The sequence below is a fragment of the Capra hircus genome, chromosome 2 (assembly GCF_001704415.2).
Source record: "Capra hircus breed San Clemente chromosome 2, ASM170441v1, whole genome shotgun sequence".
Classification (NCBI taxonomy): domain Eukaryota; kingdom Metazoa; phylum Chordata; class Mammalia; order Artiodactyla; family Bovidae; genus Capra; species Capra hircus.
This window is the reverse complement of record NC_030809.1, coordinates 74,600,544-74,618,894: the sequence shown is the minus strand read 5'-3', so window position 1 is coordinate 74,618,894 and position 18,351 is coordinate 74,600,544. Positions and strand designations below refer to the sequence as shown.

Below are 18,351 nucleotides of genomic sequence, written 5' to 3'. Positions count from 1 at the left end.
GAAGAGGCGTAGGGAAGAATGACTAATCGCTAAATGGCGTCGGTGGCGCCTTCCCGATGCATGACGGGAATTGTAGTCTTGGCTTGGTCCCTTTAATATTCTTCTCTTCGGTTCGGTTCAGTTCAGGCACTCAGTCGTGTCTGACTCTTTGCGACCCCATGAATCGCAACACGCCAGGCCTCCCTGTCCATCACCAACTCCCGGAGTTCACTCAGACTCACGTCCATCGAATCAGTGATGCCATCCAGCCATCTCATCCTCTGTCATCCCCTTCTCCTCCTGCCCCCAATCCCTCCCAACATCAAAGTCTTTTCCAACGAGTCAACTCTTCACATGAGGTGGCCAGAGTATTGGAGTTTCAGCTTTAGCATCATTCCTTCCAAAGAAATCCCAGGGTTGATCTTCAGAATGGACTGGTTGGATCTCCTTGCAGTCCAAGGGACTCTCAAGAGTCTTCTCCACCACCACAGTTCAAAAGCATCAATTCTCAGCTTTCTTCACAGTCTAACTCTCACATCCATATGTGACCACTGGAAAAACCATAGCCTTGACTAGATGGACCTTTGTTGGCAAAGTAATGTTTCTGCTTTTCAATATGTTATCTAGGTTGTTCATACTTTTCTTCCAAGGAGTAAGCGTCTTTTAATTTCCTGGCTGCAGTCACCATCTGCAGTGATTTTGAAGCCCCCCAAAATAAAGTCTGACAATGTTAATATTGTAGGAAATGTTAATTGTGGTTTGCCGGTACTGCTAAGGGGGCAACCGTGAGAGACGCTTCACAGTCTATGAAGAGAAGGAGAAATGGTGCTACTCATCGGAAGATGCCCTTCTTTTCGAGAACTTAAATAAGAGGAAATCATCCTCGCCCCGGATGGAACTCATGCGATGATGTAATTCTCTATTATGATTAGTGGCTATTGTGGATGGGTGTCTCTCGGTATGAAACTTAATGGGGTTTGTAGGGATTTACTACAAGGCTTTGGTTCTACTGAACTTAATTTATCAGCTCGACCTTGAAGAAGAGAAATACAACAGTCACCTTCTGTAATACTATACAGTGCGTGTACCTGAGGGGAGGTTTTGGTTGAACGCAGACCTTGAGTAAGGTCGTTGGTTACAGATCGCTACAAAGGACTGGAAGAAACACAAGCTGGAATCAAGATTGCCGGGAGAAATACCAATAACCTCAGATATGCAGATGACACCACCCTTATGGCAGAAAACGAAGAGGAATAAAAAGCCTCTTGATGAAAGTGAAAGAGGAAAGTGAAAAAGTTGGCTTAAAGCTCAACATTCAGAAAACGAAGATCATGGCATCTGGTCCCATCACTTCATGGGAAATAGATGGGGAAACAGTGGAAACAGTGTCAGACTTTATTTTTTGGGGTTCCAAAATCACTGCAGATGGTGGCTGCAGCCATGAAATTAAAAGACGCTTACTCCTTGGAAGAAAAGTATGAACAACCTAGATAACATATTGAAAAGCAGAAACATTACTTTGCCAACAAAGGTCCATCTAGTCAAGGCTATGGTTTTTCCAGTGGTCACGTATGGATGTGAGAGTCAGACTGTGAAGAAAGCTGAGAATTGATGCTTTTGAACTGTGGTGGTGGAGAAGACTCTTGAGAGTCCCTTGGACTGCAAGGAGATCCAACCAGTCCATTCTGAAGGAGATCAACCCTGGGATTTCTTTGGAAGGAATGATGCTAAAGCTGAAACTCCAATACTCTGGCCACCTCATGTGAAGAGTTGACTCGTTGGAAAAGACTTTGATGCTGGGAGGGATTGGGGGCAGGAGGAGAAGGGGATGACAGAGGATGAGATGGCTGGATGGCATCACTGATTCGATGGACGTGAGTCTGAGTGAACTCCGGGAATTGGTGATGGACAGGGAGGCCTGATGTGCTGCGATTCATGGGGTCGCAAAGAGTCAGACACGACTGAGCGACTGAACTGAACTGAACTGAACAAACCTCAAAACACTTAACTATACTCTTGCTACAGCTGCTTTTAAAAGTTAAGTCAGGGCTTCCGGTGGAAGTGTCTGGGGAAGGGGCTGCAGGCACCACATCGGCCCCGAAGGTGGCAAGAAGCCCCTGAAGCAGCCCAAGAAGCAAGCCAAGGAGATGGATGAGGAAGATAAGGCATTCAAGCAGAAGCAGAAGGAGAAGCAGAAGATACTCGAGGAGCTAAAAGCAAAGGCCGTGGGGAAAGGCCCCCTGGCCACCGGTGGAATTAAGAAATCTGGCAAAAAGTAAGCTGTTCCTTGTGCCTGAGGCAATGATGACCCTTAGTTCCATTCCTGTTTAAACACCTGGATTCCCTGCCATAATATCTGTTGCGACCTATAGCTAGAATGAAGTGTTGTCTTGAAACCTATTGTACATTTAAGAATAAACTTTTGTAAAAAAAAAAAAAACAGTCAGAAGCAGAGAATAGATAATGATTTCTTTTCCAGCTACTTTTCATGGTAAATCAAAAGTGAAAAAATAATTTTGTTTATTATGATATATGACAAAGTACTATTATCAAAATATAGCACTTTGTGGTTGGTTGCCATTAAAATGAAAACTGACCCAAATTTAATACGTTCATGAAATTGCACAGTCTCTAATAGCTGTTGGCTAAAGGTTTCTATGGTTTATTTAAAGTTGCATGGGCTATTATATTGTACATCCTACATCACTTAATTTCTCCTCCAGCAGCACAGCCATTTGACAATCTTTGAAGGATTAGGGAAGGGCTGCATCTGAAAATACTCCTTTCCTACAAGTATTTAACCTAAAAATAACTAGCAGTTTGCATTCTGATTTTTGTTTGCTTTTTTCCAATCAGGCCTCTTATGTAGTGTTCTTATAAACTGAAACATAATGCTGATTACAGACAGCTGCTATTTACAGAGGATATCATTCCTCAGGAAGAATTAGAGTTGATTTCAACATCAACTTTAAATAGTTTCCTTAAAATTTGATCAACATATATACCCTTTCAGTAGAATAATATCTTTAATTATTTCTAATGTTAGAATTAAATATTAGAAGAATCATTCACAGCTTCTCACTCATTAATCAAATATTTATTGCACATCTGCTATGAACTAGGCATTATACCTGGCAGTGATAAGGCGGTGAGACAGTCAGACAAAGCCCCTGCCTTTGTGACTGCACAGCCGGAAAAGGAAGACAGGCATTGAGTAAGTGACTGTGATGATGAATACCACAAGAGGGAAATTCTGAGTGCTTCAGAAATGTAATGATGTGACCAAACATAGATGTGAAAGTCACTTAGTTGTGTCCGACTCTTTGTGGCCCCATGAACTGTATAGTCCATGGAATTCTCCAGGCCAGAATACGGGAGTAGGTAGCCTTTCCCTTCTCCAGGGGATCTTCTCAATCTAGGAATTGAACCCAGGTCTCCTGAATTGCAGGCAGATTCTTTCCCAGCTGAGCCACAAGGGAAGCCCAAACATGGATAGCAGGGTTAGAAAAGGCCCTCCTGAGGAGATGGCATGTGAGGAGAAGTCTAGCTCTGTGAAGGAGAGGACTATTCCAGAGAGAGGAAACAGCAGTGTGAAAGCTCTGAAGCAATGAGAATAGTACCTTGAAGCACTGACAAATGTTCAGCATGACTAGAACATACAAAGAGCTGTATGGTGTGAATGAGGCTGACAGATAGAAAGGATAACTAATCCAGGGCCTTGGGCATCATGTTAAGGATTGCAGACATTTTCCTAAGAACTGTAAAAAACTGTTGAAGAATTTTAAATAGAGGAGTTAGATAAAAGATTTGTGTTTTCAGTCTGCAGGTATGCTGCGGTTCAAGTGGATTGCAGTGGAAGTGTGGAATGGGTGAATGTGCAGAAACTGGTTAAGAACCCATTGTCCATGTATAAGGAAGATGGAGAAGTGGATACCTTCGACATTTTCGGAGGTAGACTCAATAGGTTTTAGCTATGGAATTTGAGGAAGGAGGAGTCAAGAGATCTTGGGTTTCTGTCTTGAGAAATCATATAGAAGGTTGTGATTGATAGGGACCATTGAAGGAAGAGCAGGTAGGTGAGGAGGTGGGCATGAAGATGTGAGTTCAATATTAGACATGTATTGGGAGTGCTGGAGAGACAGCAAGTCGGGGTGTTAAGCAGGCACAAGGGATAATTGAGGCTCTACAGGAGATTCTCATAGAGTGCATAAAATGAGGTAAGACAAGAGTTATGACTGAGGTCTTGGGAATTCCCTGGTAGTCCACGCACTCACTAGCAAAGGCCGGGGTTCAATCTCTGGTCAGGGAAGTAAAATCCCACAAGCCACTTGTTGCAGCAAGGAAAAAAAAAAAAACCCCAAACAAACAGAAAACAGATTGAGGGTTGTGTAGGAAAGTATAAACAGTAACCGAGACTCAGGAGAGGCAGGGGTGTGTGGGGGGGCGGGGGTTGGGGGAATGAAAGTGAAAGTGTTAGTCGCTTAGTTGTATCTGACTTTTTGTGACTCCACAGACTGTAGCCCTATCAGGCCCCTCTGTCCTTGGAATTCTCCAGGCAAGAATACTGGAGTGGGTTGCCATTCCCTTCTCCAGGGGATCTTCCTGATCCAGGGAATGAACCCAGGTCTCCTGCATTGCAGGCAGGCTCTTTATTGTCTGAGCCACCAGGGAAGGCCAGAAAGATGGGAGGGAATATGAAATACAATTCTACTAATAGCCCACCCAACAATCATGCTTCTACTACGCTCCCCATTGTTCTTTGCTGGCAGAGTTTCCCCACTGAGAGGGGACCTGCTAGATACTTGTTTTTTCAGACTCCCCTTGGAGCCAGTTAGGACCTCATGGGAAGTAGCAGGGGCATGGGTGGTGGTTAGTTTTAGGAGAAATTTTCCTTAAAAAAAAGAGACACATGGAAGAAAGTACAACCCTTCTTTGCTAGATACGGTTGTGTGTGAACAATGCCCAGTCTGCTGTGGCCAGAGGAATGATTTGCTGACACTCTGAGACGGTAGAGTGGAATATGGAAAGCACTCGCATCTGTGATGACTCAAGTCTTATCTTGTGAGAGAATAACTGTCCTCATAGATTAGGCTACTCTGTAAGTGGGATATTGTTGCTTGTCATATCCCCTGGGATCATCCTAAGCCTCTGTTACCTCTGCATTCTACCAACGTTGTTACAGATGTAATTTACTCCCTAATAAACTTCCTGGAAGCAGATCTTCTCTCAGTCTGTGAACCCCCACAAGACAGAACCCCAGTTGCTTGAGAGATTCATACAACTTTCTTCACTGCTCTTTCTGACTTCTCTCCAGTCCATCCTACACAGTGATGTCATAGCCAACTTTCCCCAAAATTATTTTTAGTATTTTTGTTCAGCTTAAAAATCTTTACAGGCTCAGGAATTCTCTGGAGGTCCAGTAGTTAGTTAGGATGTCATGCTTCCATGGCAGAGGGCACCAGTTTGATCCTTAGGTCAGGGCACTAGGATCCCCCGTGCTATACAGCATGACAAAACAAAAATGGAAAACAACTTTACTGGCTCTGTAATACCTCTAAAAATAAAGTACAAACCCTGTAGCTCTATGTTCAAAATCCTCTACAATTTGGCTCCAACCTTCTTTTTCAACCTTCATTCTTCCATTTCCCCACCTGAGCTCCCTGGGCCAACCAGAACATTGTATCTACTGTCCAGGCCATGTCCTGGAAATCTCTGTATTTATTCATTGGTTCCTCTTGCATGGAATTCTCTTTCTCTCAGTCAATACATATTTGAGTGCCCACATGGAACAGACTGGAGGCCTGGTGCTTGGAATAGAACTATTTGTTGACTGATGACAGATACTATTTTTGTTCTCAAAAAGCTTAAAGTCTAGCCACTGGAAGAAACATAAATAAACATATAATGCGTTGATTTGAGTAAAATGAAAGAACAATGTCTAGGGTATTATCGAGAGGAAAGGAAGAACAGGAATGGTCTTTTGGAGGAAATGGCAACAGCCCTATTTTTCAAATGAACCTAAATTGCTGGTGAAAAGCTACAGCTCAGTTTTACAATCAGATCCATAAAACAGAAGTTTATTGGTGTACTGCAGGAAAACTATGAAATGAGTTATGTCTTGTTTTCCTTCCCAACACCCCACATCATTCTGGACTCCAAGGACTTATGGGCTTCTTTGGTGCAAAAAGAGTGGGTTTATTGCAATGAGCTCCTCCCTGAGGGATCGTAGATACCAGGCCTGTTCCCGTGTCCAGAGACAGTGAGGAGGAAGGCCAGGTTTCAGTTGGCGTGTCTCGACCATTGGAAGAACCTCCCCCCATGACAGCTTGACCAAACACTTGACTCCAGTGTGAATTCTCAAAGTCCGTCTTCAAGCCATCAAAGATATAGAGATGGTTCACAGTGATTCTGGGCCGAGATGGGGACCCTTCCCAGTTGGCTGACCATAAATCCTCTTACCTTCCACCTCTTGAATCTATCGGCTCTCCTCTGTGATGTATCACTACCTGCGGCTTCAGATTTGCCAACAGTTCCCACGGCCCTTTACCCAGCACAGGACCACCGACTTTCTTCATGTCTTGATAGAGTGGGATCCTGGAATGCTTTGGTCCTGCACTTGTGCTAGAGTTCATGGACTACACTGGTGTCCCAATATTATTGTGCTTGCACAAGATTTTATAAAAGTCATGTGCACTTTAGTTTGCCACAGCCTCTCCCACCCATTTACTTCCTTGCTGGCATACAGATATCTGAGTTTGCCGGCTATACACATTGAGTTGGCATCAGAATGTGTGCAGGCATGCATGAACAAACCACCTTGGCTGCTGTTTCACCAACCTGCTCAGACCAGCTTCCAGTTAAGAAACTGAAAGACAATTGGTCAGGGACGGTGGCACAGCTGGAAGAATATTGTAGTTTCTCATGGCCACTTTATCTTGTGAACATTTTATTTCATATATATTTAAATTCCTGGGTTTATGTTTTTTTTTCCTCCAAAAGATGTGAAGGAGCAACTCGACTTAATTTTCTATCTCCCACAATGCCTCTGCTCTTCGCAGATTGAATGAGTTATTAGTGTCATGAGGCCAAAAGTTCCCCACTACAAAGGTTTTTATTTCAAATTGCACAGATAAAAACCCATCACAAACTGAATTCTTTTCTTGGGAAAAAAACACCAAAGTGTATTTCTTACTGAAGCTTGAACTATAAAATCCCACACCATGCTTTAAAAAAAAGGATATTTGTTCCATAGAAATTTTCACTTGTTTACCACTAGGGGAGGCTGTATGACTTCATGTTGCAAAGCTATTTATATTAAAACAAAACTAAAAAAAAAAAAAAAAGTAAAGGTAAAAAAGTCTCTGTCCTTGCTTTTTCATGAGTGAAAAGGGGAAGTGTAAAAAAGTAAAATGCTTATGGAAAGCATAATCATTCATCTACAGACCAGAAATCAAATTTGCAACATCCATTGGATCCTAGAAAAAACAAGAGAATTCCAGAAAAACACATAGTTTCACTTCATTGACTACACTAAAACCTTTGTGTGGATCACAACAAACTGGAAAATCCTTAAAGAAATGGGAATACCAGGCCACCTTATGTTCCTCCTGACAAACTTGTATGCAGGTCAAGAAGCAACAGTTAGAACAGGACATGGAACAACGGACTGTTCAAAATTGGGAAAGGAGTATGTCAAGGCTGTATATTGTCACCCTGCTTATTTAATAACTTATATGCAGAGTATATCAAGCAAAATGCTGGGCTGGATGAAGCCTAAGCTGGAATCAAGATTGCCAGGAGATATATCAATAATCTCAGATATGCAGATGACACCACCCTTATGGCAGAAAGTGAAGAGGAACTAAAGAGCCTCTTGATGAAGGTGAAAGAGAAGAGTGAAAAAGTTGGCTTAAAACTCAACATTCAAAAAATGAAGATCTTGGCATCTGGTCCCATCACTTCATGGCAAATAGATATGGAAACAATGACAGACTTTATTTTCTTGGGCTCCCAAATCACTGCAAATGGTGACTGCAGTCACGAAATTAAAAGATGCTTGCTCCTTGAAAGAAAAGCTATGACAAACCTAGACAGCATATTCAAAAGCAGAGACATTACTTTGCCGACAAGGGTCCATCTTGTCAAAGCTATGGTTTTTCCAGTAGTCATGTATGGATGTGAGATTTGGACTTTAGAGAAGGCTGAGCATCAAAGAATTGATGCTTTTGAATTATGGTGTTGGAGAAGACTTTTGAGAGTCCCTTGGACTGCAAGGAGATCAAACCAGTCATTCCTAAAGGAAATGAATCCTGAATATTCATTGGAAGGAATGCTGCTGAAGCTGAAGCTCCAATATTTTGGCCACCTAATGGCTAGAGCTGATTCATTAGAAAAGACCCTTATGATGGGAAAGATTGAAGGCAAGAGAAGGGGCTGATAGAGGACGGGAGGATTGTATGGCATCATGGACTCAAAGGACATGAGTTTGAACAGGCTCCGGGAGATGGTGAAGGACAGGGAAGCCTGGTGTCCCTGGGGTCACAAAGAGTTGGACATGACTGAGCAACTGAGCAACAATAGACCAGGAAGAGGATTTTTAGTTACTGTATTAGGATTATGGGTGCACATTAAATATAAAAAGGAAAGAAGAGATATTTGAATATGTTGTCAGCTTCACTCATGACAGTTCAATTTTCAGAAGTAAAGATAGGGTGGCACTCCTCTCTGACTCGTCCTATAGATCTAGGTGAATAAGACAAAAGTGGCAGTCCACACAAAGACAACAGACTTGTGTGCTAAGGGGGAGGGTTTGTGGGAGAGCGATGGATTGTGAGTTTCTGATTAGCAGATGCAAAATATTATATATAGAAAGGATAAACCAAGTCCTACTGTATAGCACAGAGAAATATATTTGGTATCTTGTGATAAACCATAATGGAAAAGAATGTGTATATATATGTATAACTAAATCATTTTGCTGTACAGCAGAAATTAACACAACATTTTAAATCATCTACAGTTAAGTAAAAAAAAATATTTTTTAATAGCAGTCATTACATTGACAAGGCTTAAGGCAGTAATTTAAGTGGTTAATCCCATGAACTCGGGAGTCAGCTGTCTGATTGAAGTGTACAGCCAATGCTCACTAGCTCTGTGACCTTGGGCAAATTTCCTCACCTCTCTGACATTTCAGTTACCTCACTGTAAACTGAGGTAATAATAGAACTTACCATTTAGGGCTATTGTGATGATTAAATAAGAACCCTTATAAGTGCTTAGCAAGTAGTTGGCACATAGTAATTAACTGCTTTACAAATGTTAGCTATTATTTCTGCCTGCCTGCCAAAACCATGCTTGAGAAAAATACATACACATGCCTTTCAGGATTCAAGGCTTTTGACTCCTCGGCTCATTTCTTCATTTAATCATAAGACAAATATTTACTGAGAAAGGCACTGGTGGGGGCCGGGGATGTATTAGTAACAAAGCCATACATGTTTTTCCTGCCCTGAAGATTACATATTGATGGATAGAAAACATTAAGGAACTAATTGGCCAATTACACAATTACTACTGTGATTAATGCTTTGAAGAGAAAGCACAGGATATTATTAAAGCTATTACTGGCAGAAGTGACTTGGTCTGGAGGACAGAATTAAGGAGCTCTGGAGGAAGAGCAGGCTATCTGAAGGAAGAAATATTTGAGGTGGGATGTGAACTGTGAGTACAAGTGAACAGAAGTTGGAGGGTAGGGTGGGAAGAATGTTCCAGGAAGAAGGGAAATTACGTGCGGGACAAAAACAATCCATAAGTTATTTATGGATAACTTGTATAACTTACAGATTTCAGTTATTTCAGGGTTATTTCTCATTGACTTCATGATGACTGTTAGTCAGAGGTAGAAGGGGGTGGTTGTGTAAGGGGCTTTGCTCCATCCACTCTTTCAGGAACTCCCGAATTCTCCCTTCAGTGGCTCTTCCTTTCCCTGGCATCGCAGCGATCTTTATGACACTCTCTATATGCAGCCAACATGCAAATTTTAAAGTTTACAGATCACCTGGAAGTCAGGTTAAAAATGTAGATTCTGGGGCTTCCCAGGTGACTCAGTGGTAAAGAATCTGCCTGCCAGTGTAGGAGGAGTCACAGTTTCAATCCCTGGTTAGGGAGGATTCTACCTGCCACAGAGAAACTAAGTCTGCATGCCATAAGTTCCGAGGCTGTGCTCTGATCCCAGGAACTGCAACCACTGAGCCAACGTGCTGCAAGAAGACCACATGCCCTATAGCCCAGGCTCTGCAACAGGTGAAGCCACCGTACTGAGAAACCCGTGTATTACGACTGGAGAGTAGCCCTCACTCACCATGACTAGAGAAAAGCCCCATGCAGCAATGAAGACCCAGCGCAGTCAAACATAAATAAGTAAGTGAATGAAATTTTGTTAAAAACAAACCAATGTAGATTCTGATTCAAGTTGGTCTGGGATTGGATATAAGATTCTGCATTTTTTTAAGTTTTGTTTTGAAAAATACTACGTATTTATTTAGGCTGTGCCCCATCTCAGCTGGGGCACACAGGATGCTTGGTTGCCATATGCAGGATCTACTTCCCAGACCAGGGATCGAACCCAGGCCCTCTGCATTGGGAGCGTGGAGTCCTAGCCACTGGACCTCTGGGGAAGTCCTGAGGTTCTGCATTTGTATCAGGCTCTCTGGTGATACTGATAACTGATGGTTTCTAGCCCCCGCTCTGATTATCCAGAGCAGGAAGTATCTCTTAGATGGTATTAGACAACATATATATTAGAATATATATATATGTCTAATATATATATACATATAGAAGATATTAGACAACCTAGCTGCTGCTGCTGCTAAGTTGCTTCAGTGGTGTTTGACTCTGTGCGACCCTATAGACGGCAGCCCACCAGTCTTCCCTGTCCCTGGGATTATCCAGGCAAGAACACTGGAGTGGGTTGCCATTTTCTTCTCCAATGCATGAAATTGAAAAGGGAAGGTGAAGTCACTCAGTTGTGTCTGACTCTTAGCGACCCTAATTCCATGGGCTCCTTCGCCCATGGAATTCTCCAGGCAAGAGTACTGGAGTGGGTTGCCATTGCCTTCTCCACAGCATATTAAAAAGCAAAGACATTACTTTGCTAACAAAGGTCCATCTAGTTAAAGCTATGGTTTTTCCAGTAGTCATGTATGGATGTGAGAGTTGGATCATAAAGAAAGCTAAGTACCAAAGAATTGATGCTTTTGAACTGTGGTGTTGGAGAAGTCTCTTGAGAGTCCATTGGACTGCAAGGAGATCCAACCAGTCCATCTAAAGGAAATCAGTCCTGAATATTCATTAAGGTGAAACTCCAATACTTTGGTCACCTGATGTGAAGAACTGACTTCTTGGAAAAGACCCTGACGCTGGGAAAAATTGAAGGCAGGGGGAAAAGGGGACAACAGAGGATGAGATGGTTGGATGGCATCACTGACGTGATGGACATGAGTTTGAGCAAGCTCCAGGAGTTGGTGACGGACACGGAAGCCTGGCGTGCTGCAGTCCATGGGGTTGCAAAGAGTCAGACATGACCGAATGACTGAACTGAAGAGGTCCAGCACAGAAGGGCATGCATCATTTCTACTTGAATTTCATTGGCCAAAACTCAGAATCACAGTGCACCTTGGTGCAGGGGGCTGGATAATCTAGTCTGGCATATGCCAGCAAAAAAGAGACATCCACCTCCTGACACAGTTTGCTGAAAAGCTAACCACAAATGGGGAGTATCCCAGTATCTAGCAGAAGATCACCACTTTACAGAACCCAGAGACAAGAGGATTTGAGGATGTTTGAGGAACTTAGGAAAGTCCAGTGTGAATAGAACCTGGAAACAGAGAGGGCCAGTGCCAGGTAAGTCTAGAGATGTAGACAGGCAAGGGTCAGAGCATCCAAGACCTTTGAGGTGATAAAAGATTTTGGAGAGTGAAAAGTCATGTGGCTATTGAACATTTGAAATGTGGCTAGTGCAACTGAGGAACTGAATTTCTATTTTATTTAATTTTAGTTAATTTATTCAATAATTTAATTAACTTTACTATCTACATGTGGTGTGTAGTTACAATTCTGGATATCACAGCTCCAGGAATTGGGATCAAATGTTTACATGAGAAGATAACCAACAATACTTGATAGTATATAATCAAAACCAAATAAGTCACATTATGTTATATTGCAGGATAGAAGAGCCTGTGGATGAAGACAGTCTATGCTGATGATATTGCAGAGTCCCTGGATCCAGCCATACCTGAGCCAATAAATTCCCTTGGTTACTTCAACTACCTTGAGTTGGGTTTTTTTTTTTTATATAAATTTAAGTGCTATAAACAGAACAATGTCTACATACAAGTGTTCAATAAGCATCAGATGTTATTTTTATCTCAGTGGACTTGAGTAACCACATAAGTCTTTATGGGTGAAGCATGCATAGGATTCAAGGAAATAGAAATCCCAAATGCTATGTCCTCGTAGGTAGAAGATAACAGTGGTGCAGACTGCAGAATCCACAATAGCCAGTTTAAACAGAAAAGTAATTAATTCAAGGTTATCTGCTTACAAACCCTCAGGAGGATAAGACTGAGCAGCTTTCTAATCTCCTGGGATTGCACACAGAAACAATCCAACTACAACGAGGAATTCTATGTACAGCCTGCCTCCTCCCCTTTTCTCTTCCTGATTAGATTTTTCTGGATGTGAATGTGGCTGGTGGAGCCCCAGATCCCATGTTCAGAACACAGCTTTTCTAAGCAAAAATGAAGCTGAGAATTGTCATCCTAGCTGCTATTTTGGGGTAGAAAGATTTGTATATGTGAGATTTTCCCAAATACAGGAAGGGTATTTAAAAGGTTTAAATTTGACAGATAACCACAAAAGTGAAATGTTGGAATAATGTAGACAGCAACCAAGGAGGAGTAACTCAAGGACATTTGTACTGATGTGACGTTGCAGGAGCCAAAATATGAGTGTTTTGTTGGCTTTTGTAGACTAGCCCTTACCTTACCTCAGCCATTAAGGAATTCAGTGCCAAGATAGCCAGAGACATGAATTATGCTTATTCTCCAGCTCCTTCCCATCCCCTGACATCACTTAGCGGGAGATCTCCAGACCAGAGAAATATCCAGGGTTCTCCTGAGCCTTTTAAACAGTTGAAAAATATTTGTTGACAATTAATGGGTGCTTGTAAATAAAGGTATAAGCAAGGTAAGGTCTTTGATCTCATGGAATTCATATTCTAGTTGTAGAAACAAAATAAAAGATCTGATAGGGATGATAGGCAGAAAATTGAGATAAAGTGATTGTGTTTGGGTGGCGACATGAAACTGGGTGGCTTATAGACTTCTCTGCTGAAATGACATTTCTATGAAAGATATAGGAGTCGGTCAGGAGCAAAACATTCCAGGTAGAGGGGAAGAACAGATCAGAGATGTATGCTAGACTGAGTTTTGTAAACCAGGATTGAGGAAGTCATTGAGGGATTTGGGCAGGAGAAAATGACATAAGCTGATTACCTTTTACATCATCCTGGCTCTATGAAGATGTGGGAACAAGAGCGGAGGTTGGAAGACCAGTTTGTTGTTCAGTCACTAAGTCATGTCTGACCCTTTGTGACCCCCATGGACTGCAGCACACCAGGCTTCCCTGTCCTTCACTGTCTCCTGGAGTTTGTTCATGCTCATGTCTATGGAGTCAGTGATGCCATCCATCCCGACTATCCATCTCATTCTCTGTGGTCCCCTTCTCCTCCTGCCCTCAACCTTTCCCAGCATCAGGGTCTTTTCCAAAGAGTCAGCTCTTCATATTCGGTGGCCCAAGTATTGGAACTTCAACTTCAGCATCAGTCTTTTCAATAAGTATTCAGGGTTGATTTCCTTTAGGAGTGACTGATTTGATCTCCTTGCTGTCTAAGGGACTCTCAAGAGTCTTAGGAAGGCCATTTCTAGTCAATATGGGAAGATGACCGCTTGGACCAGGGCGGTAGTGATGAAGATGAATCCTAGTATCCTGAGAGAAACTTCAGGACGTGATTTGGAGGCAGAGTCAGTGGGGACTTTTATTGGGTATTTGTGCCTGTGGTAAATTATCTCAAGATGACTAACCATTCTCTTCCATCCTACATGGCTTTTTGCTGCTTTTCTCATCAAGAGGTAGGGTTATTGCCTCTGCTGTGAGTGGACTCTAAGATTTTTTCTTTTTAGCCAACAGAATGCAACAGAAATGACATCTGGGACTTCAATATTGTTACCCCCGAACTGGGTTTCTGTCTTGGTGGGTGTCCAGCCAAAAGACACAACCAAGCCAAAGATTGGGAGAGGGAAGGATTTATTTATTACTTGTAGCAAGTAAGGAAAACACGAGGGATCTTTCCCAAAGCAGTGTCTCCCCAAACAGCACATTGAGGAAGATTTAAGCTGAGGCTAACATGCATATTCATGAAAGGGCTTGAGCAGAGAATTCAGCTTATACCTTGAGCAGAGTTAAGAGTCCAAGCTTTAGTTGACCAAAGTCATAAGGGTTAGAAAAGGTCAACATCATCATCCTTTAGGTTCCAGTTGTTCTGGTGGCTCAATGCTGGAGGGGGTTTGAAATTCTCTAAAACAGTTCAACAAAGTGCTTCAAGCTAATCTTTGCCATTGAAACAGAACTGTGTCTTTACAACTGATTTATTAACTTTGCTATTGTTACTTTCCTTGCCTGATAACAAGCTTGTTCTATTCTATTGTTCCCTTAAGGTCATTATTACTGAGATCTGTTCAATAGCAAGGACTGTGACCAGGGTTAGATCAAAAATAGCTTCTCTAGTATCAAAAATGTATCTAATACTTTTGAATTGTGTTGCTGGAGAAGACTCTTGAGAGTCCCTTGGACTGCAAGGAGATCAAACCAGTCAATCCTAAAGGAAATCAATCCTGAATATTCATTGGAAGGTCTGATGCTGAAGCTCCAGTACCTTGGCCACCAGACGTGAAGAGATGCATTGGAAAAGACCCTGATGCTGGGAAAGATTGAAGGTAGGAGAAGGGGATGACAGAGGACAGGATGGTTGGATGGCATTACTGACTCAATGGACATGAGTTTGAGCAAACTCGGGGAGATGGTGAAGGACAGGAAAAGCCTGGCATGCTGCAATCTATGGGGTCACCAAGAGTCGGATGCAACTTAGCAACTCAACAACAGTCATGAGTTCACTTTGGAACTTCCAGCCCAGCTCAGCTGAGTGCAGCTGATACCAGGTGGAGAAGAGTCAAGCTGTCCTCTTTAAGCCTTGCCCAAATTCCTGACACACAGGATTAGTGCTGTAAACCACTAAATGTGGGTGGTCTGTTAAGCAGCAAGAAAGAATTGAAAATGTGCCTTTTTTGGGGGTGGTGGGTAATGTAGCTAATGATTTGTCTATTTCAATGATTCTCTCTCCCCCTGCAAAGAATCAACATCTTTAGTTTTCTGATTAGAAGTTCCTGCAGTCTCTTCCTTACACTCCTCCAATATTCTTATGTTGGTGAAATCAAACCCGGAGTGGAGACACGAAAGGGGAAAAGTGATGAACAAATATGCAAAACACAACCTGAGCGCATGTGGCCATGGGGGAATAAGTAGCACCTGTATCTTATCTGTTTCTTGGGCTGGTGAGGGCTACCAGCTGAATGGATGAGTCTCTGGTTCTTTTTTAGCATCAGCTCATAAAGACTTGGGCTTCCCTGGCGGTTCAGAGGGTAAAGTGTCTGCCTACAACGCGGGAGACCTGGGTTTGATCCCTGAGTCAGTAAGATCCCCTGGAGAAGGAAATGGCAACCCACTCCAGTACTCTTGCCTGGAAAATCCCATGGATGGAGAAGCCTGGTAGGCTACAGTTCATGGGGTCGCAAAGAGTCGGACACGACTGAGCACCTTCACTTCATAAAGGCTTGAAGATTTCCAAGCAACACGGGACCAGTTTTGAATCCCACCACCATCATGCGTGCACACTGGTTACTAGAAGAGTCTGGAATTAGTGCTCTCCATCTCTGAAGGCAACACACAATACACTGTGCAGGTAGGAGACCGGGTCAGTGGGGCTCTGGGCACCTTCACACAGGCCCTTGGTTGCCCTCTGCTGGACTTAACATTTTTTTCGGAGCACGCAATTCTGCTTCCTGCGGTAGCTGATTGCCTCTTCCCAAGCTATTCTGGCACTTGTGGGCTCTACTGAGACCTGTAGGTTTCTGCACTATTCACAGGCCATAGGTCCCTCCCTGGTGGGATCAAAAAAACCAATTTCTTAGTGTGGGGGAAGAGTTCAGATACCTACTTTGTTAGTCCAGGTGACAAGCTAATTCTTTTAAATTACTGTTGGCAAACACACTTTGTACTCCAGATTCACAAGCTTAAAACCTGTAAGCCTTTACTCTCAGCTTCTAATACATAAGGAAGCAGAAGGGCCCACAAAGTTATCAGATGCCCTCCATCATTCCCAAAGGGGCTGCTGGAGCTGCTAATATTGATACAGAGAAGAATAACTCATCTTATTGGTAAAAGTACTGTCTGCCCCTAAATCTGGGAAAATCCACAGACAGGACTGTGGATTCCTGTCCACAGGAAGCTGTCCTTAGGACAGTTTAAAGTCTGGACCAAATCACATCTTTAAATGCTTCCTTTGATGGTTCCTCCTCCCAGCATTTTTCTACAGATGAAATTAAGATTCTAGATCAAAAAGAACAGGAGAATATAGTCGAGGGAATGCATGTGTATTTTTGTAATGTATATGCAGGGGTGGCAATTTGGATATATATATTTTTAAAAGCATATGAGGATTCAATACATCTAAGTATATTTAAAAAAATCTAAAGAAGCAAGTATTATGCTTGTGAAAAGAATTCAGTATCTTTGGACACAATTGAGAACAATTATGAAAATTACGTGCTATTTGCCCTTATATTGGAAAAGGTGTTCAATTAGTTGACTCTCATCAATAGGTCACTTAAAATATGTTCACATTAAAGTTTCAAGGCCAATTTTAAAGCTAATCATTACAGCTGTTTTTTAACGGCAGGCTCCTTGGTTTCAGGGACCTGTGATTGTCTGGGGACAGGGGTGGGGAGATGGTGGTGGTGAAGGTTCAAGAGCTGACTTCACAACAGCTTCAGCTCTGCCTTCCTCTGAGCAGTCTTCAACTCCCAGAAACCAAGTAAATCAAGTGTCTAGAGCAAAACTTTAGATTTAATGTACAGCATGGTGACCTTAGTCATTAATACTGTTTTGTGTATTTAAAAGTTGCTAAACAGAATAGATCTTAGAAATTCTCATCACAAGAAAAAAAATTATAACTGTGTGATGAATGTTAACTAGACTTACTGTGACTAACATCTTGCAATATATATAAATATCAGATTGTTATGTCATATGTCTAAAATGAATGTCAATCCTATCTCAATTAAAATAACCCCTCACTTTACCAGGATTTCTACAGCAAAAGTTAAAAGAGAATATTCAGAGAACTGAAATAAATCACAGGATTGTAGTTTTGTCTCCACCTCCATGATTAAATAATTCCTGCTGCAGTGTTGGCCCTAATTATGTATCCTCTCCATCTGTGACATTCTACAGTCAAGAATTTAAAAATTCAACAGTCCTTGGAAGTGAGTGATTTCCACAGCGCTCCTTCCTACTTCCTTCTCTGTGTCTGGCTCCTTAATCTGACTTGGTTGAGAGGCAGCTCCCACTTCTGCTTTCAGGAGCGCAATATCCATAATCGCAACACACCAGCTTGTGTGTGCACAGGGAGGCAGTGGATTTGGGATTCCCTGGGACAAAGTAGGGCTTTGCAGATGCTCTAGAGGGAGAGAACATCTGCCCCAGAGTCTGGTAACACCTATTGCTCTTGAGCTGCAAAAAGTAAACTCCTAGTCTGGGCTGGAAGCCAGCCAGGCTCCAGGCAACCTGCAGATGGCAGAATCCCCTTCCCCTCGCTCCCATTTTTGCTTTCCTAGCAGTTTGATTCTACTGGGCTGACAAGTGGGGAAAGCTTTCTATAAAGAACTTGAGCTAAACTGGACAACTGGGTGCTCAAAACATCAGCTAAAACCACAAATTCTTTATCTATAAATGATCATAATGTTGTTTTCAGCTGTCTCACTATATATTCATTCATACTCACAATTGTCTACAACTGACTGGTATTACCTTATGAGAGGACAAAGTGACATGAGTTATACCCACAAAAAACACTCCCATAGAGAAACTGATGCTTTGTAGAATATTTGTAAAGTGAGGGGATTTAATGTCTTTCATCTTCCCCAAGTCTGAAAATGAAATTTTCAAGATAGGTTAAGTCTTCAGGACTGACTC

The 18,351-nt window shown here is 42.3% G+C and overlaps 1 pseudogene; it reads left to right on the top strand.

Moving 5' to 3' along the window:
• Nucleotides 34-2,411, top strand: LOC108638590 (annotated as a pseudogene).